This window comes from Narcine bancroftii, chromosome 2, assembly GCF_036971445.1.
Source record: "Narcine bancroftii isolate sNarBan1 chromosome 2, sNarBan1.hap1, whole genome shotgun sequence".
Lineage (NCBI taxonomy): Eukaryota > Metazoa > Chordata > Chondrichthyes > Torpediniformes > Narcinidae > Narcine > Narcine bancroftii.
In genome coordinates, this window is record NC_091470.1 from 346,335,646 (window position 1) to 346,352,519 (window position 16,874).

The following is a 16,874-nucleotide window of genomic DNA, read 5'->3' on the forward strand; positions in this document are numbered from 1 at the left end:
CTGCAAAGGCTGAGGAAAGTTCATCTCCCACCCTCTATCCTCACTACATTCTGTTGAGGATGTATCGAGAGCATCCTGTGCACTGGATCACCACCTGTTTTGGAAGATGTACCTCCTCAGACCGCAAGACCCTGCAGAAGATAAAGATGTCAGCGGTAAAGATCATTGGGGGCCCCCTTCCTACCATGAAGGATATCTGCAGCACATGATGCAGTTGAAAGGCCATAAACATTGCTCCACACGTCCCTTATGCAAAATGTTCTCCCTTCTGCCATCTGTTAGGAGGTACTGCAGCACTTGGGCCCTAACATCCAGATTGGGCAACAGCTTTTTTCCCCCAAGCCATCAGACTCCTGAACCCCCAGAACATTTGTGAATATGGTACTGAGGATGGTTACTGTATACGCCTTAATATTTTAAATTTTTAATGTGTTTAACTTCTATTCCAACTTATTTATGTAAATACGCTTCACGATCCTGGAGAAATGCTATCTCACCTTTATCATGCGAGTATGGTATGAACAATAAAGGTGACTTGACTTGTTTCAATTGGAGACTTCATCAGAAGTGATAAAAGTGAGTCCAGAACAAATGAGTCCAGAACAGGTGGAGAGGTCCAATGGGTGGATAAACAGGGAATGTCCATGATACCAAGTAGGACTGAATGATGATGGTGTTGGCTGAAAGAGGAGGGAAATGCTCATTAGTTGCATCTGTTCTGTCTGAAGGAGGTGTAAACAGGAAGTGATGACTGATTACAGTTGCCATGACACTGGTAAATATAATCATCAACTTGAGTTGTTGTGTGGTAAAACAATTGAAATTCTGAATTCACACCCAACATTCTTCAGATTTATTCACTTGTGCTTTAATGGACTTAGAATCAAGGGCAAATGGTAAAATATGTGGATGCACGGTGCTGGTTTTGTACAATGATCTGAGCTGCCTGTTGTCTTTGAATGTCATTCTCCATCACACCCCTGATTAGGTTTTCCCCTTTGTTGTCTTACACTGTTATCTCATTGTTGTCTCCTTTCAGATGAATGTCTTTCTAGATTGTGTCAGGAATAGCTGGGTTCTCATGAAAATCAAAATGCTGGAGACATTGGTGACTTGCAGATGCTGGAATCTGAACCTAAACGCAATCTGCCAGAGGAACTCAGCAGGTCAAACAGCATCGTGATTGGGGGGGTTGGGGGGGGTGATGATACTCATAGAACTATAGAACACTACAGCCCAGAAAAGATGCCATTTGGCCCTTGTACTCTGTGCCGAAACATCATTCCGCTAGTTCTACACCTGCACTCTTTCTAAAACCCTCTAGACCTCTCCCATCCATGTCTCTATCTAATTTATTCTTAAAACTTGAGAGCGATCTCACACTTACCAAGTCCGATGGCAGCTCATTCCACACTCCCATCACATTCTCAGTGAAGAAGATCCCCCTCATGTCCTCCCTAAACCTCTCCCCTTTCACCCTTAATTCATGTCCTGTGGTTTGTTTCTCACCTCAATGGAAAAAGCCTACTTACATTTGCTTTATCAAATTTCTCTCGTTCTTCTTTGCTCCAGTGAATAAAGTCCTAACCTGTTTAACTTTTCCCTGTAACTCAACTCCTGAAGACCTGGCCACATCCTAGTAAATATTCTCTGCACTATTTCAATCTTACTGATATCTTTCCAGCAGTTGTGGGCAAGACATTTGGCCTCACCAATGTCTTGTACAACATCACCGTAGCATCCCAACTTCTGTACTCAATACTTTGATTTATGAAGGCCAAGATGCCAAAAGCTTTCTTCATAATCTGTCCATCCATGATATTTTGAGCTAGGGCCCTTTATCGAGATGCTGTTTGATCCATTGAATTCCTCCAGAGCATTGTTTTTACTTTAAAATCATGAAGCTGTAATACCAAGTTTCCTCCTTAAGCAGATACAAGGTTAGATTTCCATCATTTACTTTGTTCAAATTATTGTAGCTCCAGCATTTAAATTTTCTCTCCCCTCTGTTCTTATTAATCTCCGTTAGATGATCACTTGTAATTAAAAAGGTGTCACCACCTTCAACATCGTTCAGTATCAGTTGGTCTGTACCCTCCTTGGAGATTCTCAGTTTTTTTTCCCAACTCCCCCTTCCTTCTCTCAAAATTAAACATCCTTCTTTTCTAACTTCTCTTACTGGAGCAGATATACTCATGGAAAAGTTCACTCGATTTCTCTTTCCACTAATGCTGTCTGCTTGTTGAATATTTCACACAATTTCTATTTTCATTCTAATCTTGAACTTGATTTTTTTTAAAAATAGCTTGATAATCTTCACTGTTTTAATCAACATTGGTTTTTGCCAGTTCATGTTTACTTAGTCTTCCCACATTTGTTAAATCAAGAGGTTATTAATTGTTTCTTCCAGTACTGTAATTAAAGAAAGAAAGAACATGGAAAACAGCAATTAATATTGTTCATTATCAGGACCAGTTGTAATTCTGCAAATTGTATCAAATACCATAAAATTGAGGATTTTTGCTGCATTAACAATTCTCTGAAATCCATTTTACTCAAAATGCATTCCACTTGGATGCATCTACATTTGTATTGTCAGTTCTTGAAGGAATTTTGATCTGGATCGACACTCCTTGGCTTGCTTGAAAAAGTATCAAGAAAAGCATCTGAACTCTAAAAATATTGACTTGAGGTTTCATCTCAAGAATAGCATGTGCAGAATTAGTTTTGATCATTTCAGTAAGTTGATCAATAGGAAATTGGCTGCCAATTTTATATCCCAACCAACTTCCTATTTCAATATTTAATTAGATCCAAGTACAAATGAACCTCAGAGGTAGGTCTATACGGTAAAAGATGCCAGTGGAAACTGTAGAAGTGGGTACAATTACAACATTCAAAAGTAAATTAGCAACAACAAGGGCAGCATTACAACACTGTTCTGGGGTTCATTCAGGAATGTGATGGCTGCAGGGAAGAAACTAACTATAAGCCTTTTGGTTTGTGCTTTCACACCCTTAGAGCCATAGAATATTAAAGCACAGAAACAGGCATTTTGGCTCTTCTAGTCTGTGCTGAACCATTATTCTGTTCAGTCCCACAGACCTTCCCTCCATATCTCTCCCATCCATGTACCTGTCCAAATTTTTCTTAAATATTAAAATTGAACCCGCATTCACCAACTCAGCTAGCAGCTCATTCCACACTCCCACTACTCTTTATGTGAAAAAGTTCCCTTTAATGTTCAGCCTAACCTTTACCCCTTTCATCCTTAACCCATGTCCTCTGGTTTGTATCTCACCTATGCTCAGTGGAAAAAAAAAGCCAAACTACATTTAACTCTGTCTATACTCATTAAATCTCCCCTCATTCTTCTATGCTCCAGGGATAGTCCTAACTCACTTAACCTTTCCCTGTATCTCAGTTCCTGAAGTCTGGGCAACATCCTAGTAAATCTCTGCACTCTTTCTATCTTATTGAAATATTTCCTGTAGTTTGGAGACCAAAACTGCATACAGTATGCTAAATTTGTCCTCACCAATGTCTTATACAGCTTTGCCATAACATCCTAACTCCTATACTCAGTACTTTGATTTATGAAGACCAATATTCCAAAATCTCTCTTTACAACCATATCCACCATGAGAGGAGGGAGAAGAGAGTGTGCCTCGTGTGTTGTTGATGTTTCAGTATATTGGCTGCCTTTCCTAGGCATCCAGATATGTACATTGTATCTATAACTTGTTATATGATAAGCTACATTCACCACCTTCTGTAGCTTCTTCTGATCTTGAGTGGAGCAGCTTCCATATCATACTGTGATGCAACCAGCAAGAATCCTTTCTATAGTGGACCTGCACATGATGCTTAGGGAAGAGGGAGATATACCGAAGTTCCTTCGCTTTAGCAAGTTGAGGTGATAGTATCGCATCAGTGTGTTCATACCAAGTTAGGTCATTGAAAATATTTCTTCCAAAGAAGTTGAACATCTCTACTCTTTCATCTTCAGCACCATTAGTAAGGACAGGGGTGTGGAAGTCAATGCTCATTCTGTCACCCATTGCCCTTCTACTTTCTAGTGACCCAGCCTATCCAAACTCTCCAAATCAGTGAGGACCCTTACCGCCCCACAGCATCTTCCAGTTACTCCTGTCGGGAAAGAGATATAGGCGTATCAGAGCCAGAACCACCAGGCTGAGGAACAGCTTCTTCCCATGGGCAGAGAGGCCGCTGAATGACTGATGAACTGTTCATTCAAACCCCCCATGACTCAACTATTTATTTAACAAATTATATTCAATTTAATATTTGTATATACAGTAAAACCCTTGGTATCTGCACCTCTGAGGGCTGGTAGATGAGGAATAAGTGTATTTTCCGGTTGCATGAGATTTACTCTTACAATGCCTAACTAATATATCTGCATTAAGAATAAACTGTTTAAAAGTCAAAACATCAGTGAACAAATATTGCATGAATATATAAACCTTAAAGCATTTTACTTTATTTTCAGTCACATACTTTGAAGCATTTAACCATTCCTCCATCTACAGCAGTGGTTCTCAACCTTTTTCTTTCCACTCACATACCACTTTAAATAATCCCTATGCCATCGGCGCACGGTGATTAGTAAGGGATGGCTTAAGGTGGTATGTGAGTGGGAAGGGAAGGTTGAGAACCACTGCTCTAGACCCAATTTTTACTGAAATACTTTTGCTTGAGAAAAATTGTCATTGACCCATTTCCTTTGGAGTTATGAAACCGTGCACATAACGAGCTAATTAGGTATGAATAAAATAGTGGTTTTCAAACTTTTTCTTTCCACCCACATCCCATTTTGAGCAATCCCTTACTAATCACTAAGCACTGATGGCATAAAGAATACTCAGTGGTAGGTGAATGGAAAAAAAGATTGAGACCACTGACCTACAGGTTCCTCCACAGAGCTGCCCAAAAGACAATCAACAACATTATAGATAATTAACACCTCCCCCCACCCCCGCTCCCTACCACCACAGCAGGGCCTGCCAGACTATTTTGCACCCTAGGCTGGGCTGAGTGTGAGGGGCAGTGCTGACCAGGCTGAGCAATGACATTTGACACTTCCTCCCTCCGCCTTACCAGACTAGCGCACACACTTATAGCGTGTTAGTCAGAACCATGTCATTCAGTTTCCGTAACTGTTGGAATCTCTCTTGAACAGCACCCCTCTGATGTTTGCACCCTATAGTTGGCCTAATTGTTGCACCGGCCCTGCCCCCTTGGCCAAGTTTACCGATGAAGCCTTTAAACGGGTGACACTTACTAAGAAGGGATAAGGAAACACTTTAAGAGAGTCACATCACCAGTGAGCGGCATGAACCAGCTCTTCATCTTGAGTGACTCTATCGCTGTTTCACGCAACTTTACTCAAACATCTGCTATGGGTGAAGAACAGCTAAGGCACACCGCTGAATGGATATTTGCTCTCATCTTCACCGAAAGTTTATGTGTTACTTCAGAGAACATTTACCTTTACAATTTTAAACTTTTTTTTAACCTATTATTTTATTCTTATTTATTTATTTTTTTTTATAAATTGATTTTACTCGATTTTTTAAAAAGTAAATTGAGGCTGCTTGAATTCTGGATACCAGCGGTTTCACTCTTTATCTATATCATTTGTCTGTATGTTGTCTGTATAAATGTTTGCAGTGTGTTGCACTGAGGACTGGAGAATGCTGTTTTGTCAGGATGCAAAAGTACAGTCGAATGATAAATAAATTTGAACTTGAATCCTTCCAATCCAGACATCATTCTGGTGAATCTCCTCTGCATCCCTTCCAAATTATTGTTGGCTTTCCTACAGCTGGGTGACCAGACAGCATATTGATCTCTCAGTGATCAGGACCAGTTGTAATGCTGCAAATTGTATCAAATAGTATCAAATAGTGCAGCTAAATCATGAGATTCCGACATTTGTACTCAGTACCCTACCCAATCAAGGTAAGCACTGCAAATGCCTTCTTCAATAACTTGTCTACCTGAATCCCCTCTTTCAGAGATCTACACACCTGTACCCCAGGTCTCTCTGTCTGCCACACTCTCCTGTGCCTTACAATTCACTGTACAAATCCCACTTTGATTTAACTTACACTCACACATGTCAAAGTTAAATTCCATTTGCACCCCTATCCTACCTTTCCAATTGAACAGGAATAGCAAATTACTTTTATTGAAATATAATCTTGAATTCATATTATGTTTTACAAACTTCAGAACATTTCAAAATATGTCACAACAAATGAAGTATTTTTGAAGGTTAATGATCTTTTGCAATGTAGGAAACATGGTGTACAATTTGTCCACAATAGTTATGGCAAATAAAAGTGAGATAATGATCATATTATTTATTTTAGAAATATTGATTGAGGAGAAAATTATTGTCCAGGACAGCTTGAAGTAACACACTAGAGCCAGAAAATTGCTACCTTTTTCTTGTAGTAGGACAGATTAATCTGCCATTGCTAACAATTTTTATGGGTCCAATAGATATCACAAAACTCTCAATACAAGGCTTCCTGGACTATATTGTTATTTCTCTGGTGTCACTTTCAGCATGTGCTGAAGATATAATCTATTTTTAAGATTTCCTGTCATATTTTCAGCATGTGAGATCAATTCTCACATTGATCTATTGTGAGAATACGTGTTTGCAAGTACGATGCCCAAAAGTGCTGTAGAAACTCACAGGTCATGCAGCATCTATAGGAAGTAAAGGGTAACCAACATTTGTGATCTGAACCTTTTGTCAAGGTATGAGAAACATTTACACTTTACTTCCTATTGATGCTATACGACCTGCTGGGTTTTTCTTCACTTTTGTGTATTGCATTCAACCCAGCATTGGTCGACTTTCTTGTTTAACTTCACATTCCTGTTACTTATCTTTCAGGTATGACTTTGCGAGGATGTCCTGAAAGTCTTGCCAGACTACTGCTTCAAGATGAGATACAAGACTGATAGGATAAGAGAAAAGAGTTCTTCCTGCATAAGATGGTGGAGGACATTATCTCAAGGAGATATGTTCTCAGGCTGCAATCAATCAGTCCTGGCAGGAGATTTCAGTGCAAATACTACATATTTAGAGTCAAGGAAAGGCTGCATTTTCGAGAGCCTGCAATGAAGAAAATATAAATGTGCTGCTCTGCCTGTTCCTGGGGGTTGTGATGTCTTTAATACCTTGACCTTCTCTATTGGATGTGTTACGTACTGTGGAAGTCCCCATTGGAGGTCAGCGTTGGATGTAGAAAAGGCATTGAAGATGGTTGAAAAGCACAGTCCTCTGTCTGAGTAACACATGGTATATGAGTGGGACACCAGAGTGTTATTGTCAGCGTTAGAAATTATGCTGTTGGTGAGTTAGCCCATGTGAATGGCATTGTTTCCGGGTTGGTAGAAATAGGTTGCTCTCTGAGTGAACAGGAATTATCAATGATCAGATCACTGAGGCTGAACACCATGTTGCAGAGGAATACTGAGCATTGAGCTTCTGTTGATGCTACCTGGGGCAACTTCATGGGCGAATTTCGAGTGCTGATAAATACACAGGATAATGAAGATTTTACATCCTGAATGCTTTTGGGTGCATTTTACGGATTTTGGGGTGCTGTTCACAGAAATAACATTAAAATGTTCCTATTACGCACCACATTTTAAAAAAAAGATATAATCTATTTTTAAGATTTCCTATCATATTTTTAGTCTACAAGTATATTGGCAACAAAGCAAACTGTTTTAGTTAGTCCAAGTGTGCCTGGGCACACACTCAGAATCAGAATTTACTATCTTGAACCAGTCACAAAATTTGTTGTTTGTGGCAGCGTCTCAGTGAAAATATTTATGTAAACCTCCTTACAAAAACTTTTTTTTAAAGTGCACGGAAAAGTCAAAGAAAGGCAGTGTCTTTGGTTCATTGATCAGTCAGAAATCTGCCGGCAGCAGGAATTAAGCTGTCCTTGTGCCGCTGAGTTCTCATCTTCAAGCTCCTGTACCTTTTTCCTGATGGTAGCAGAGTGAAGAGGGTATGGCCTAGGTGGTGGGGGTCTTTGATGATAGAAGCTGCTTTCTTAAGACACTACCTCTGGAAGGTGTCCTCAGTGGCGTAAAGACTGGTGCCAGTGATGTCGCAGGCCAAGTTAACAGCCCTCTGGATATTTTCGTGCCCTGAGCTTAGGCAACTCCAGAAGGCTCTCTGTGGTACAGCTGTAGACATTTTCAAGAGTCTTTGGTGACATACTGAATCTAATCAACTACCTCACAAAGTATAGCTGTTGGTGAGCCTTTTTCATTATTGCTGTGACATGGGGGCTTCAGGACAGATCCTCAGTGTAGGTACTATGCAAATGTTGTCTTAGGCCTGGGATTGATGCTGACAGGCTATAAAAGCAGCTCACATATGGGATATAAAGTATATCATTGTTTGCATTTTCTCCAGGAATTTACGTTGCCTCCAAAAATGGGCATCATTCTGTTCTAATCTCAGTTAAACATATTTTAACTGCAAAGTTCCATCATTTTCAATGTTTAGAGGTATTTCTGAATGGTGGTTTTTACATCATTCAAGAGAGCTAACAGTAATTAGTATAATGATGCATTTGAAAAGCCACATCTCTTTGATGTGCATTCCCTTAGCACTGTCCTCAATCATCAGTTTAAGTCTTGCATCATTGAAGTGGAACTGGAAGTGAGGAAAAGTTGACAGAAAAGAATGCAACCAATTTAGGTGATTGACATGATGTAGAGGAAGGTGCAGCATCTTGGGTATTGAGGAAGAGGACAGTGTGATGAACTCTGGACAACTTTATCTTCAGACCAGGGACAGGACTGAAATGCAGCGGGAGAGAGAGAGGAGTGTGTGCTGTAGGAAATGCTGAAGCAGCCTGCTGAGAAATTGAACAGCTGCTTGGAGTGCGAGAGCCACGCGCTGGGAGAATTGACAGCTGTCAGGAGTGTGAGAGCCCGCGCTGAAGCCGGTGGACTCATGGAGAGTGTGCCGGCTGTGGTCAACCTCTCTCTGCTGAAGTGAGGTGTGCACTGGGGCAGTTGACGAGCCCCCAGCACGCTGAGTTTGCACTGTCGTCAGAAAGACGGCAGTTAGTTGGATGGTGGCTAGTCAGAGGGTCAGTGTGTGTGTGTGGGTCCTTGGCAGCTTCAGCAGGCAAGAGACTGAGTTGCTTTGTTCATGGATGCCAACACTGCCATGAGGAACTGTCTGTCAGTGTGGAAGAAGGGAGACTAAGTTCATTTTTCCGTGGGTGCCAGCACTGTTGTCCTGACAGCAGTTTGTGACACTCTGACTCCCTGTGTGTGTGTGTGTCTGTGTGTGTGTGTGTGTGTGTGTGTGTGTGTGTGTGTGTGTGTGTGTGTGTGTGTGTGTGCGTGTGTGTGTGTGTGTGCGTGTGTGTGTGTGTGTGTGTGTGTGTGTGTGTGTGTGTGTGTCCACTTTCCTTTCAAGAGGAGGACTTGGCGTGGCAGAAGTCAGTTGACAACCCAAGACAGGGTTTTAGAGGAGAAGACTCGTGTGAAAGAAGATCACTTGACAAGCCTAAAAAGAGATTCTGAGGTTCAGACCTAGTGTTAGTCACTGTGTGAAAATTCCCTTTGTGAAAAAATTAAAGGTGGTCATTACCACATTAGAAAATTCAGGAAAGACTCTCAAATTCCTCTGCCGAGGACGTAAGTAATGGTCATCTCTCTCCATGTCTAACCAAAAGACCTGTGTGCAACTAAACTCACACCTGGAGACCAGATTCTGTGGACTGTTGACTGATTGACTTTATGGACATGACTTGAGGTTTTTTTGGGGGGACTTTTCTTTTGGGGCATTTTGGGTTTGAACTATGATGGTCTGGGTTTTTTTTCCCACCTACACGTTATAAATATCTGTGGTTAGTATATAGTTGCCATAAAGGCTTATGTTTGGGTGTTGCGTTTATTGAGTTTATTCTATTATTGACAATTGTTAATAAATTTTGAATTAAACTTAACTCATCTGTTTAATGCTTCTCTGCTGATGAGGTTGCATCAACAGGAATGGTTGGATTACAGAGACAAACAATTGGGGGGTGGTGGGTGGGGGGGAGGCGATTGATAGAATTGCTCAGAGAAGGATAAGGTTGGTGGACTGATATTCCTCCTACTATTTTTGTAAGAAAATATGAGAAATTTGACTTTATACTGACTTTAGTACTCCAGAACAAAATGTACAACCATAATTGTGGTTTAAAAAGAGCATGTGAGTTGGTGGGAAGAAAGAGCCAATAATAATACTGAACCAATTCCTTCACTAAGATCAACTATTGCAGCACACATCCGCAAAGTTAATTCAAATGACTCAGTTCCACCGTGTATGGTATACTTAACAGATCAGCGGCTTGGGAATCTGATTGGCAGCTCTTCTTCACAGCTTGTAACTCAAACAGATTTTATTGAACAAGTTTTTAATTATCCTAAGGAAATGTTTATGCATGAATCTGGTAGCCTGCAGAAATTCTGCCAATCCCCATCCTCAAACTATTATCATGTTTTACATTCAATGCCAGCATGAATAAACTCTGACATTTTCCCACGAGGAGCCTTCAGTCACCTCGAGCAAAATCAGTAGCAGGTTAATTCGGAATGATCGGCAAACATTCAATCTGAGGAGCCAATCTGGCTGCTATTAGATGGTGAGCCATCACGTGATGCTCAACGTACCCAGCTGAACAGTCTAGAGGCAGGTCTGTGATCAAGGCAGATCCTGTTGTTTGGTTGAAGGTCACATGAGAAATGACTACGATGCAGGAAGCAGATGTGAGGTTAGGAAGCTTTTATCCTTTCTCTTTTTTTCTGCTGTCATTTTCCATTGACAAGTAGAAAAGTTGCACTTTTTCTCTTTTTCTGAAATACCTAAACCCATTTCTTCAAGGTGACATAATGTTTTCAACAGTTGATCTGAATAATTGATTTTGATAATGGCAGAGGATCCCCTGAAGTTATTGAATCCTGGCTTATATTTCTGCAAGACACTGGCAAGTAGCATATATTTTCATTAATGTGGCATCAGCTGTTTATATATTCTTTATCATCTCATTTCCATAAACTTTCCCCTCTCCTCTGGAGAAAGAAGATTAAATATACTTTAGATTGGATCTCTATTTTAATTCCCAATTCAATTTTGACTTCCTTTGTCTACGGTTATCTAGGTTAGTCTCAAAATGGAGCCAAGAGCATTCTAAACCTCTAACACCAAGGATGCAGCTTGCTCCAGAGTGAAAAGGGACAACTGTCAAGAGCCCAAATCACAGTAAATACTTGGCTGTCCTCTGCCTCTGTCCATTATATTTTTGCCTCTGTACAGTTCTCCGATCCTGTGTGGTGACCCCGTCTCACCCCTCCCACCCTGTTCTCTTTATGCTGGCTTCCGTACTAATTTTACTCAGTCTCGCTGAAGGGCTTTTAACTCAAAACGCTGACCATCTGAGTTTCTCCAGCACACAGTGTTTGATTTCAGATTCCAGCATCTGTGGTCTCCTTTATGTGTTCAGTGGGCCCTGGAGAGTGTTGTGTGGGTAGCATTGCTCTTTGAATATCGAAACGGAGGATCAGTGAATGTCAAACTCAGAGGTTACGGAAATGAATTTTCCAGGCATTAACGAATTCCTTACAAAAAAAATCAGATGTTTAAAATCTGAAACATAGGCAGAAAATGCTGAAAACACTCAGCAAGCCAGGTAGCATCTGTGGAAACAGAAATAGTTCATATCTGACTTCAACTCGAAACATTAACTATTTTTTTTCTCCCCGTTAAGTAGTTACAGCAATTTTTTGCTTTTGTTATTAATTTATTTCCATTTGCTGTATTGCTCACTTTAAAAAAAATATATTTAAATCTGTGGTTCAGTGGAATAAGTGGAATGTGTTTTAAACTCCCAGGGCTGTAAAGAATGCAAAACATAATATCTATTGTGGGTGTGAGGCAGGGGCTAGTGTTATTCAAATCATTGAGCTAGACAGCAAGTAAACAAGCCCGTTGACCCAAGTCATCCATGGCAACCAGATTGTCCATCTGAACTCATGCCATTTTTTTTTGTGCTTGACCTATATCACTCCAAACCTTTCCTAATAAAGTACCTGCCTGAATGTGCTTTAAAAATCTCAATTCTACCCACCTCTGCAGCTTCCTCAAGCAGTTTGTTCCATATAATCATGGTAGATGAACTGGATATGGAACATGAAAATGTTGCCCCTCAAGCCCCTTTAAAATCTTTAAATGTTTGCTTCTCCAACATTATTAGAGCTAGATAATGTCCAACATATCACATACCACCGCGTTGGATGACAGTACAGCTCCAGTTATAATTTAGTCCAATTGCTTGGACAACCTAAGCTATAATTGGCACTGAGGAAGATGGGATGCAGAAGTGTTTTTTTTTTCAGATCCGTTCTGATCCATTTACATTTACAGACAGTGCTCAATTTCATCTCTGGGTATTTACAAGAGCACATTCACTTTTTTCAATCACCATTGGTGACCATACTTTTGACTGTCCGTTACCCAGTGTCAATCTTTGTCAGATTACACTCCTTTCAAACCAGCTGTGACATTTGATTATATTAAAGCCACAATATTCCCTATTCCAATTTTACTGGCTGTCAAGAAGATTAACTGTTTATGAGTATCATGGACAATTATAAATTAGATTTTTAAAAAAAAATCAAAGATATTTTAAAATTAAAATTGTTTAAAATATCCAGAAAACAAATCAACCAATTTAAATCAAATTAATTAAATAAGGGTACAAAATTACCTTGTGCATACCATTCTGGCAGCAAAACTTTGGATGTGTGCTGATCTTCTCGCTTGAATTCTGGGAAATCTCTGGAGGTTCATGCGCCCCCAGTAGTCTCACAATGGGGATAATGGGAGAATGTCAACACGCTGTGAGGTGCTGATCAACTGTCAGAAGTTCAGGACTTCAGCCTTTACTCAAGAGTCTGCAAATTCTGCATTAAAATCAATAATTTCAAACAAAAATGATGGATTTTTGGAGAAGGTTCCAAAATGCAGATGTTGACATAATTGTGCAGGATTTCTGTCAGAAAAGCATTAGCCAACAACGAATTACGCTGGACAATTAAGATTTTTACTTCCTGAACATGTTTGGGTTTATTTTATGGATTTTGGATTGCTGATCATAAAAACCACCTTAAGACTTTTCCTATCACATCCCAATTTTTAGATAACCTATTTTAATAATTTGCTGTCCTATTTTAAGTTGACTTCAAGCATGAAGTACAATGTGTAATTGAAAATTCATTTTCTGCATTTTCTTCTCTGCTAATCTTGGTGCAGACAATGATGAACATGATGGAAGGTTTCACCAGAACATTGTGACGATGGAAAAGCAGTATCAGGACAACTGGAATCCATCAATGCTGGCCAATATTTTTTGACACTGACATAAAAGGCATCAGATGCTGAGTATGATCCAAAATTATGGAAAAGCAGTATCAGGACAACTGGAATCCATCAATGCTGGCCAATATTTTTTAGCACTGACATAAAAGACATCAGATGCTGAGTACGAACCAAAATTAGCGGAAGACATTTTTAGATCAGTTGAACTAATACAATGTGCCAGCATTATTATGATGCAATTAAATGAGCTAAATTTAATAAATGTTAATTAGGTTTCTCCAGTTTCCTACATGATGAAGCAAATCTGAAATTATTTTTCTGTTTGTCTTGAAGTTGTTTATCATAATCTCTTTTTTTGAGAAAGCAAACCTTTGAAAAAAAAAGTTGTCTAGTGTTATTAACATATTGTCTTTTTACATTATGAATTTGCTTATCAGAGATGCAGTTTTGTAAAATTAGACCTTGAATTAATAGATCCAGCTGCAGGACAGGGGTAGGATAATTATGAAATTATCTGCTACTTCATGCCAATCACAGTTCCTCTGTAACTGTTTTTACATTTCTATGGGGAACAAAGCTTTCCTCACCTGGTTAAGTGCTGGTCTTGCCATTGTGCTCTTGTAATTGGTAGTACATATACAATCAAACATACTGTCTCGGTTGCTTTTTATTTCATTTTGGCGGAGAATGAACTCCCATAGATCAGTGAGAACCTATTGAATTATTTTGTTGCTGAACTAAAGCTAAAAATCTAATCACATGTTCTATTTATGAGAACACTATTTAGACATACCAGAAAGGTTCTGACATTGGAAACACCGAGATAACAATTGAAGTTTAGTTTAGCATGAACCTTGTAACGCCGAGACAACTGCAAAGTACAAAATCAAGAGTTATTTGAGAAGGGATATGTTGGTTTCAAGAACTAGCAAATAAGGTTGATAGATCCTGATGGAATGCACCTCAGATAACTGAATGCAATGGCAGAAGTTAAAGCAGATGCATTTATGATGATTTACCAAAATTTTCTTGTCCCTGGGCAAACCCCAGAAGATTGAAAGACAGCAAATGTCATAATTATTTAATAAAAAGGAAGTAGGGTAAAGGCAACTAATATAAACCAGAAAATGTTTGAAGCTATCATTATGGAAGAAAGTCATCATTTGGAAATGACATGACAGTAATCGGCCTCATCAGCAACATAGATGTGTCACACTACAGAAGTGGTGGAAAATCTTGAGATTATCGTGTGAGAATAATAACATGAGCCTCTACATGGACAAGAAAAAAGAGATGATTGTGGACCACGGATGAACATCCTCCATGACATGTTAATAACTCAGTAGTGAAGTGTGCCAAGTTCCTTGGAGTCCACTTAAGAAGTCCTGGTCACAAAATATCTCACTTGTCAGGAAGGCACAACAGTGACTGGACTTCCTCAGAAGACTGAGGTGAACAAGGTTGCCAGCCACCATCCTGTCAACTTGGTACAGGAGCCCTGTGAGAGTGATCTAGCCGACTGAGACACAGTGTGGTATGGTCGCTGTTGAACATTGGATCGAAGGTCAATCCACAGGACTGTAAGAGCAGCAGAGAGGATCACTGAGTTCTCCCTCCTCCCCCCACCCAACCACCCTGCCATTGACATGATCTACCGGGATTGTTGTTTGAAGCGGGCTCGCAAAATCGTTGTGGACCCCAACCACCCCTCACACAGAATCTACTCCCATTGGGAAATAGATATAGGAGTATCAGAGCCAGAACCACCAAGCTAAGAATACTTCTTCGCAGAGGCAGAGAGAGACCCGCTGAATGACTGAAATGAACTGTTCATTCAAGCCCTCTGAGATTCTACAATTTATTTAAAATGTTTTAAAACGGAGGACCTGAGAATGCTGCTTCATCAGGTTACACTGAAATAGTGAGACACCCTGTCAGTAACTGTTTCATCAGGCAGACACAGTGTGGCTTCTGGAATGGCAGGTCCAGTTTGTCAAACTTACTGAAGTTTTTGAGGATTTAACAAAGGCAGAAAGAGGGGAGTAGGTGGATACTGCTGAATGAATGTCCAGAAGATGATTGATGCGGTTTCTGCTTCAGATAAAGATCCATGGGGTTGGGAGTAAATAATTGGCATGGAGAGAGGATTGGTTAACCAGTAGAAGACAGAGTTGGGATAAATGTGTGTTTCTCTGGCTGACAACAGTGGTGAGCAGCATGCTACTGGGTCTGAAATTGTTCAACAATTTGGACCAGAGATCTTAGCGTATCAAAGTTTGTTGGTGGCACTAAATTAAGTGGAATAAAACAAATTGTACAGAGGATATGGAGAGTCTGCAGAGAGATATAGATAGGTTTACTGAGTGAGTAAGCATCTGGCACGTGGAGTGCAATGTTAACAAATGTGAGGTCATCCACTTTGGACGTTGAAATAAAATATTATGTAAATGGTGAATGATTGCAGAATGCTGTTGTGAATAGGGGTGCATGAATTGCAAAATGTTGGTTTGCAAGTGCAACAATTAATCAAGAAAGCAAATGGAATGCTGGCCTTTATTGCTAGAGGGATTGAATTCAAGAGCAGGGATGTTCTGGTGTAACTGTAGTAGCAAACGCAGTTCTGGTCTCCTTACATGAGAAATATTGTATATACAGGTATACTGTATAGGGTTTTGGAGGCAGTGCAGAGGAGGTTCACCAGGATGATTCAATAGACGAAGGGTTAGCCTATGAGGAGAGATCGTCTCCTGGGATTATACTTGTTGGAATTCAGAAAAATTAAAGGGGATCTGACAAACATGTTAAATTACAAAAGGGATGGTTAAGATAGCAGCAGGAAAGTTGTCTCCTCTGGGAGGAGAGAATTGGGAGTCATGACATCAAAATTCGAGGGAGTAGACTTAGGATGGAGAACTGTTTTTTTTTCAGAAAATAATCAAACTGTGGAATTGATTGTCTATTGAAGCAGTAGAGGGTACATGATTAAATGTATTTAAGACAGTTAAATAGATTTTTGCATATCCGATGAATTAAGAGTTATGGGGAAAAGGCCCATAGGTGGAGTTGAGTCCAGACCAGATTAACCATGGCCAGATGGCCAACTCCTGCTCCTATTTCCCATTTCACATGTCAGAACAATGAGAATTGCAGTTTCTTAAATAATTAGTGATAATAATATTTTTTTATTTTCATATATACATTGTGCAATGTACATTTGCACTGAAATTCCTACTTGCTGAAGCTGAACAGATACTGTATTAAACTAATTAATGAATTAACTTGTTGCCATTGCCAGAGATTAATAAAAGTTGACAGACGTTCTGAAAATGGCAGGAGATCCTGAAGTCAGAAAAACTAGAGACCGAACCTCAGTCGCTTGAGGCATCCACCAACTTTGAGCTCTGGCTGCACTGTTTTGAAGCATTCCTGCAGG

At 39.8% G+C, this 16,874-nt stretch overlaps 1 protein-coding gene and 1 long non-coding RNA gene across 3 annotated transcripts in view; one reads left to right on the plus strand and one right to left on the minus strand.

The window, feature by feature from the left end:
* The window catches only part of LOC138752811 (uncharacterized), a 49,506-nt gene extending 48,779 nt beyond the window's left edge, over positions 1-727 (minus strand). For both annotated transcript variants that reach the window (XR_011350962.1, XM_069915449.1), the window contains exon 1: positions 498-727. The gene's annotated coding sequence lies outside the window, so the exon portion shown is untranslated. The remainder of the gene's footprint in view (positions 1-497) is intronic.
* An 83-nt stretch (positions 728-810) lies between these two features.
* On the plus strand, positions 811-7,193 carry LOC138752812 (uncharacterized). The gene is made up of 2 exons (XR_011350963.1): positions 811-896; positions 6,935-7,193. It is a non-coding gene; the product is annotated as an uncharacterized lncRNA (long non-coding RNA).
* The last annotated feature ends 9,681 nt before the right edge of the window (positions 7,194-16,874 follow it).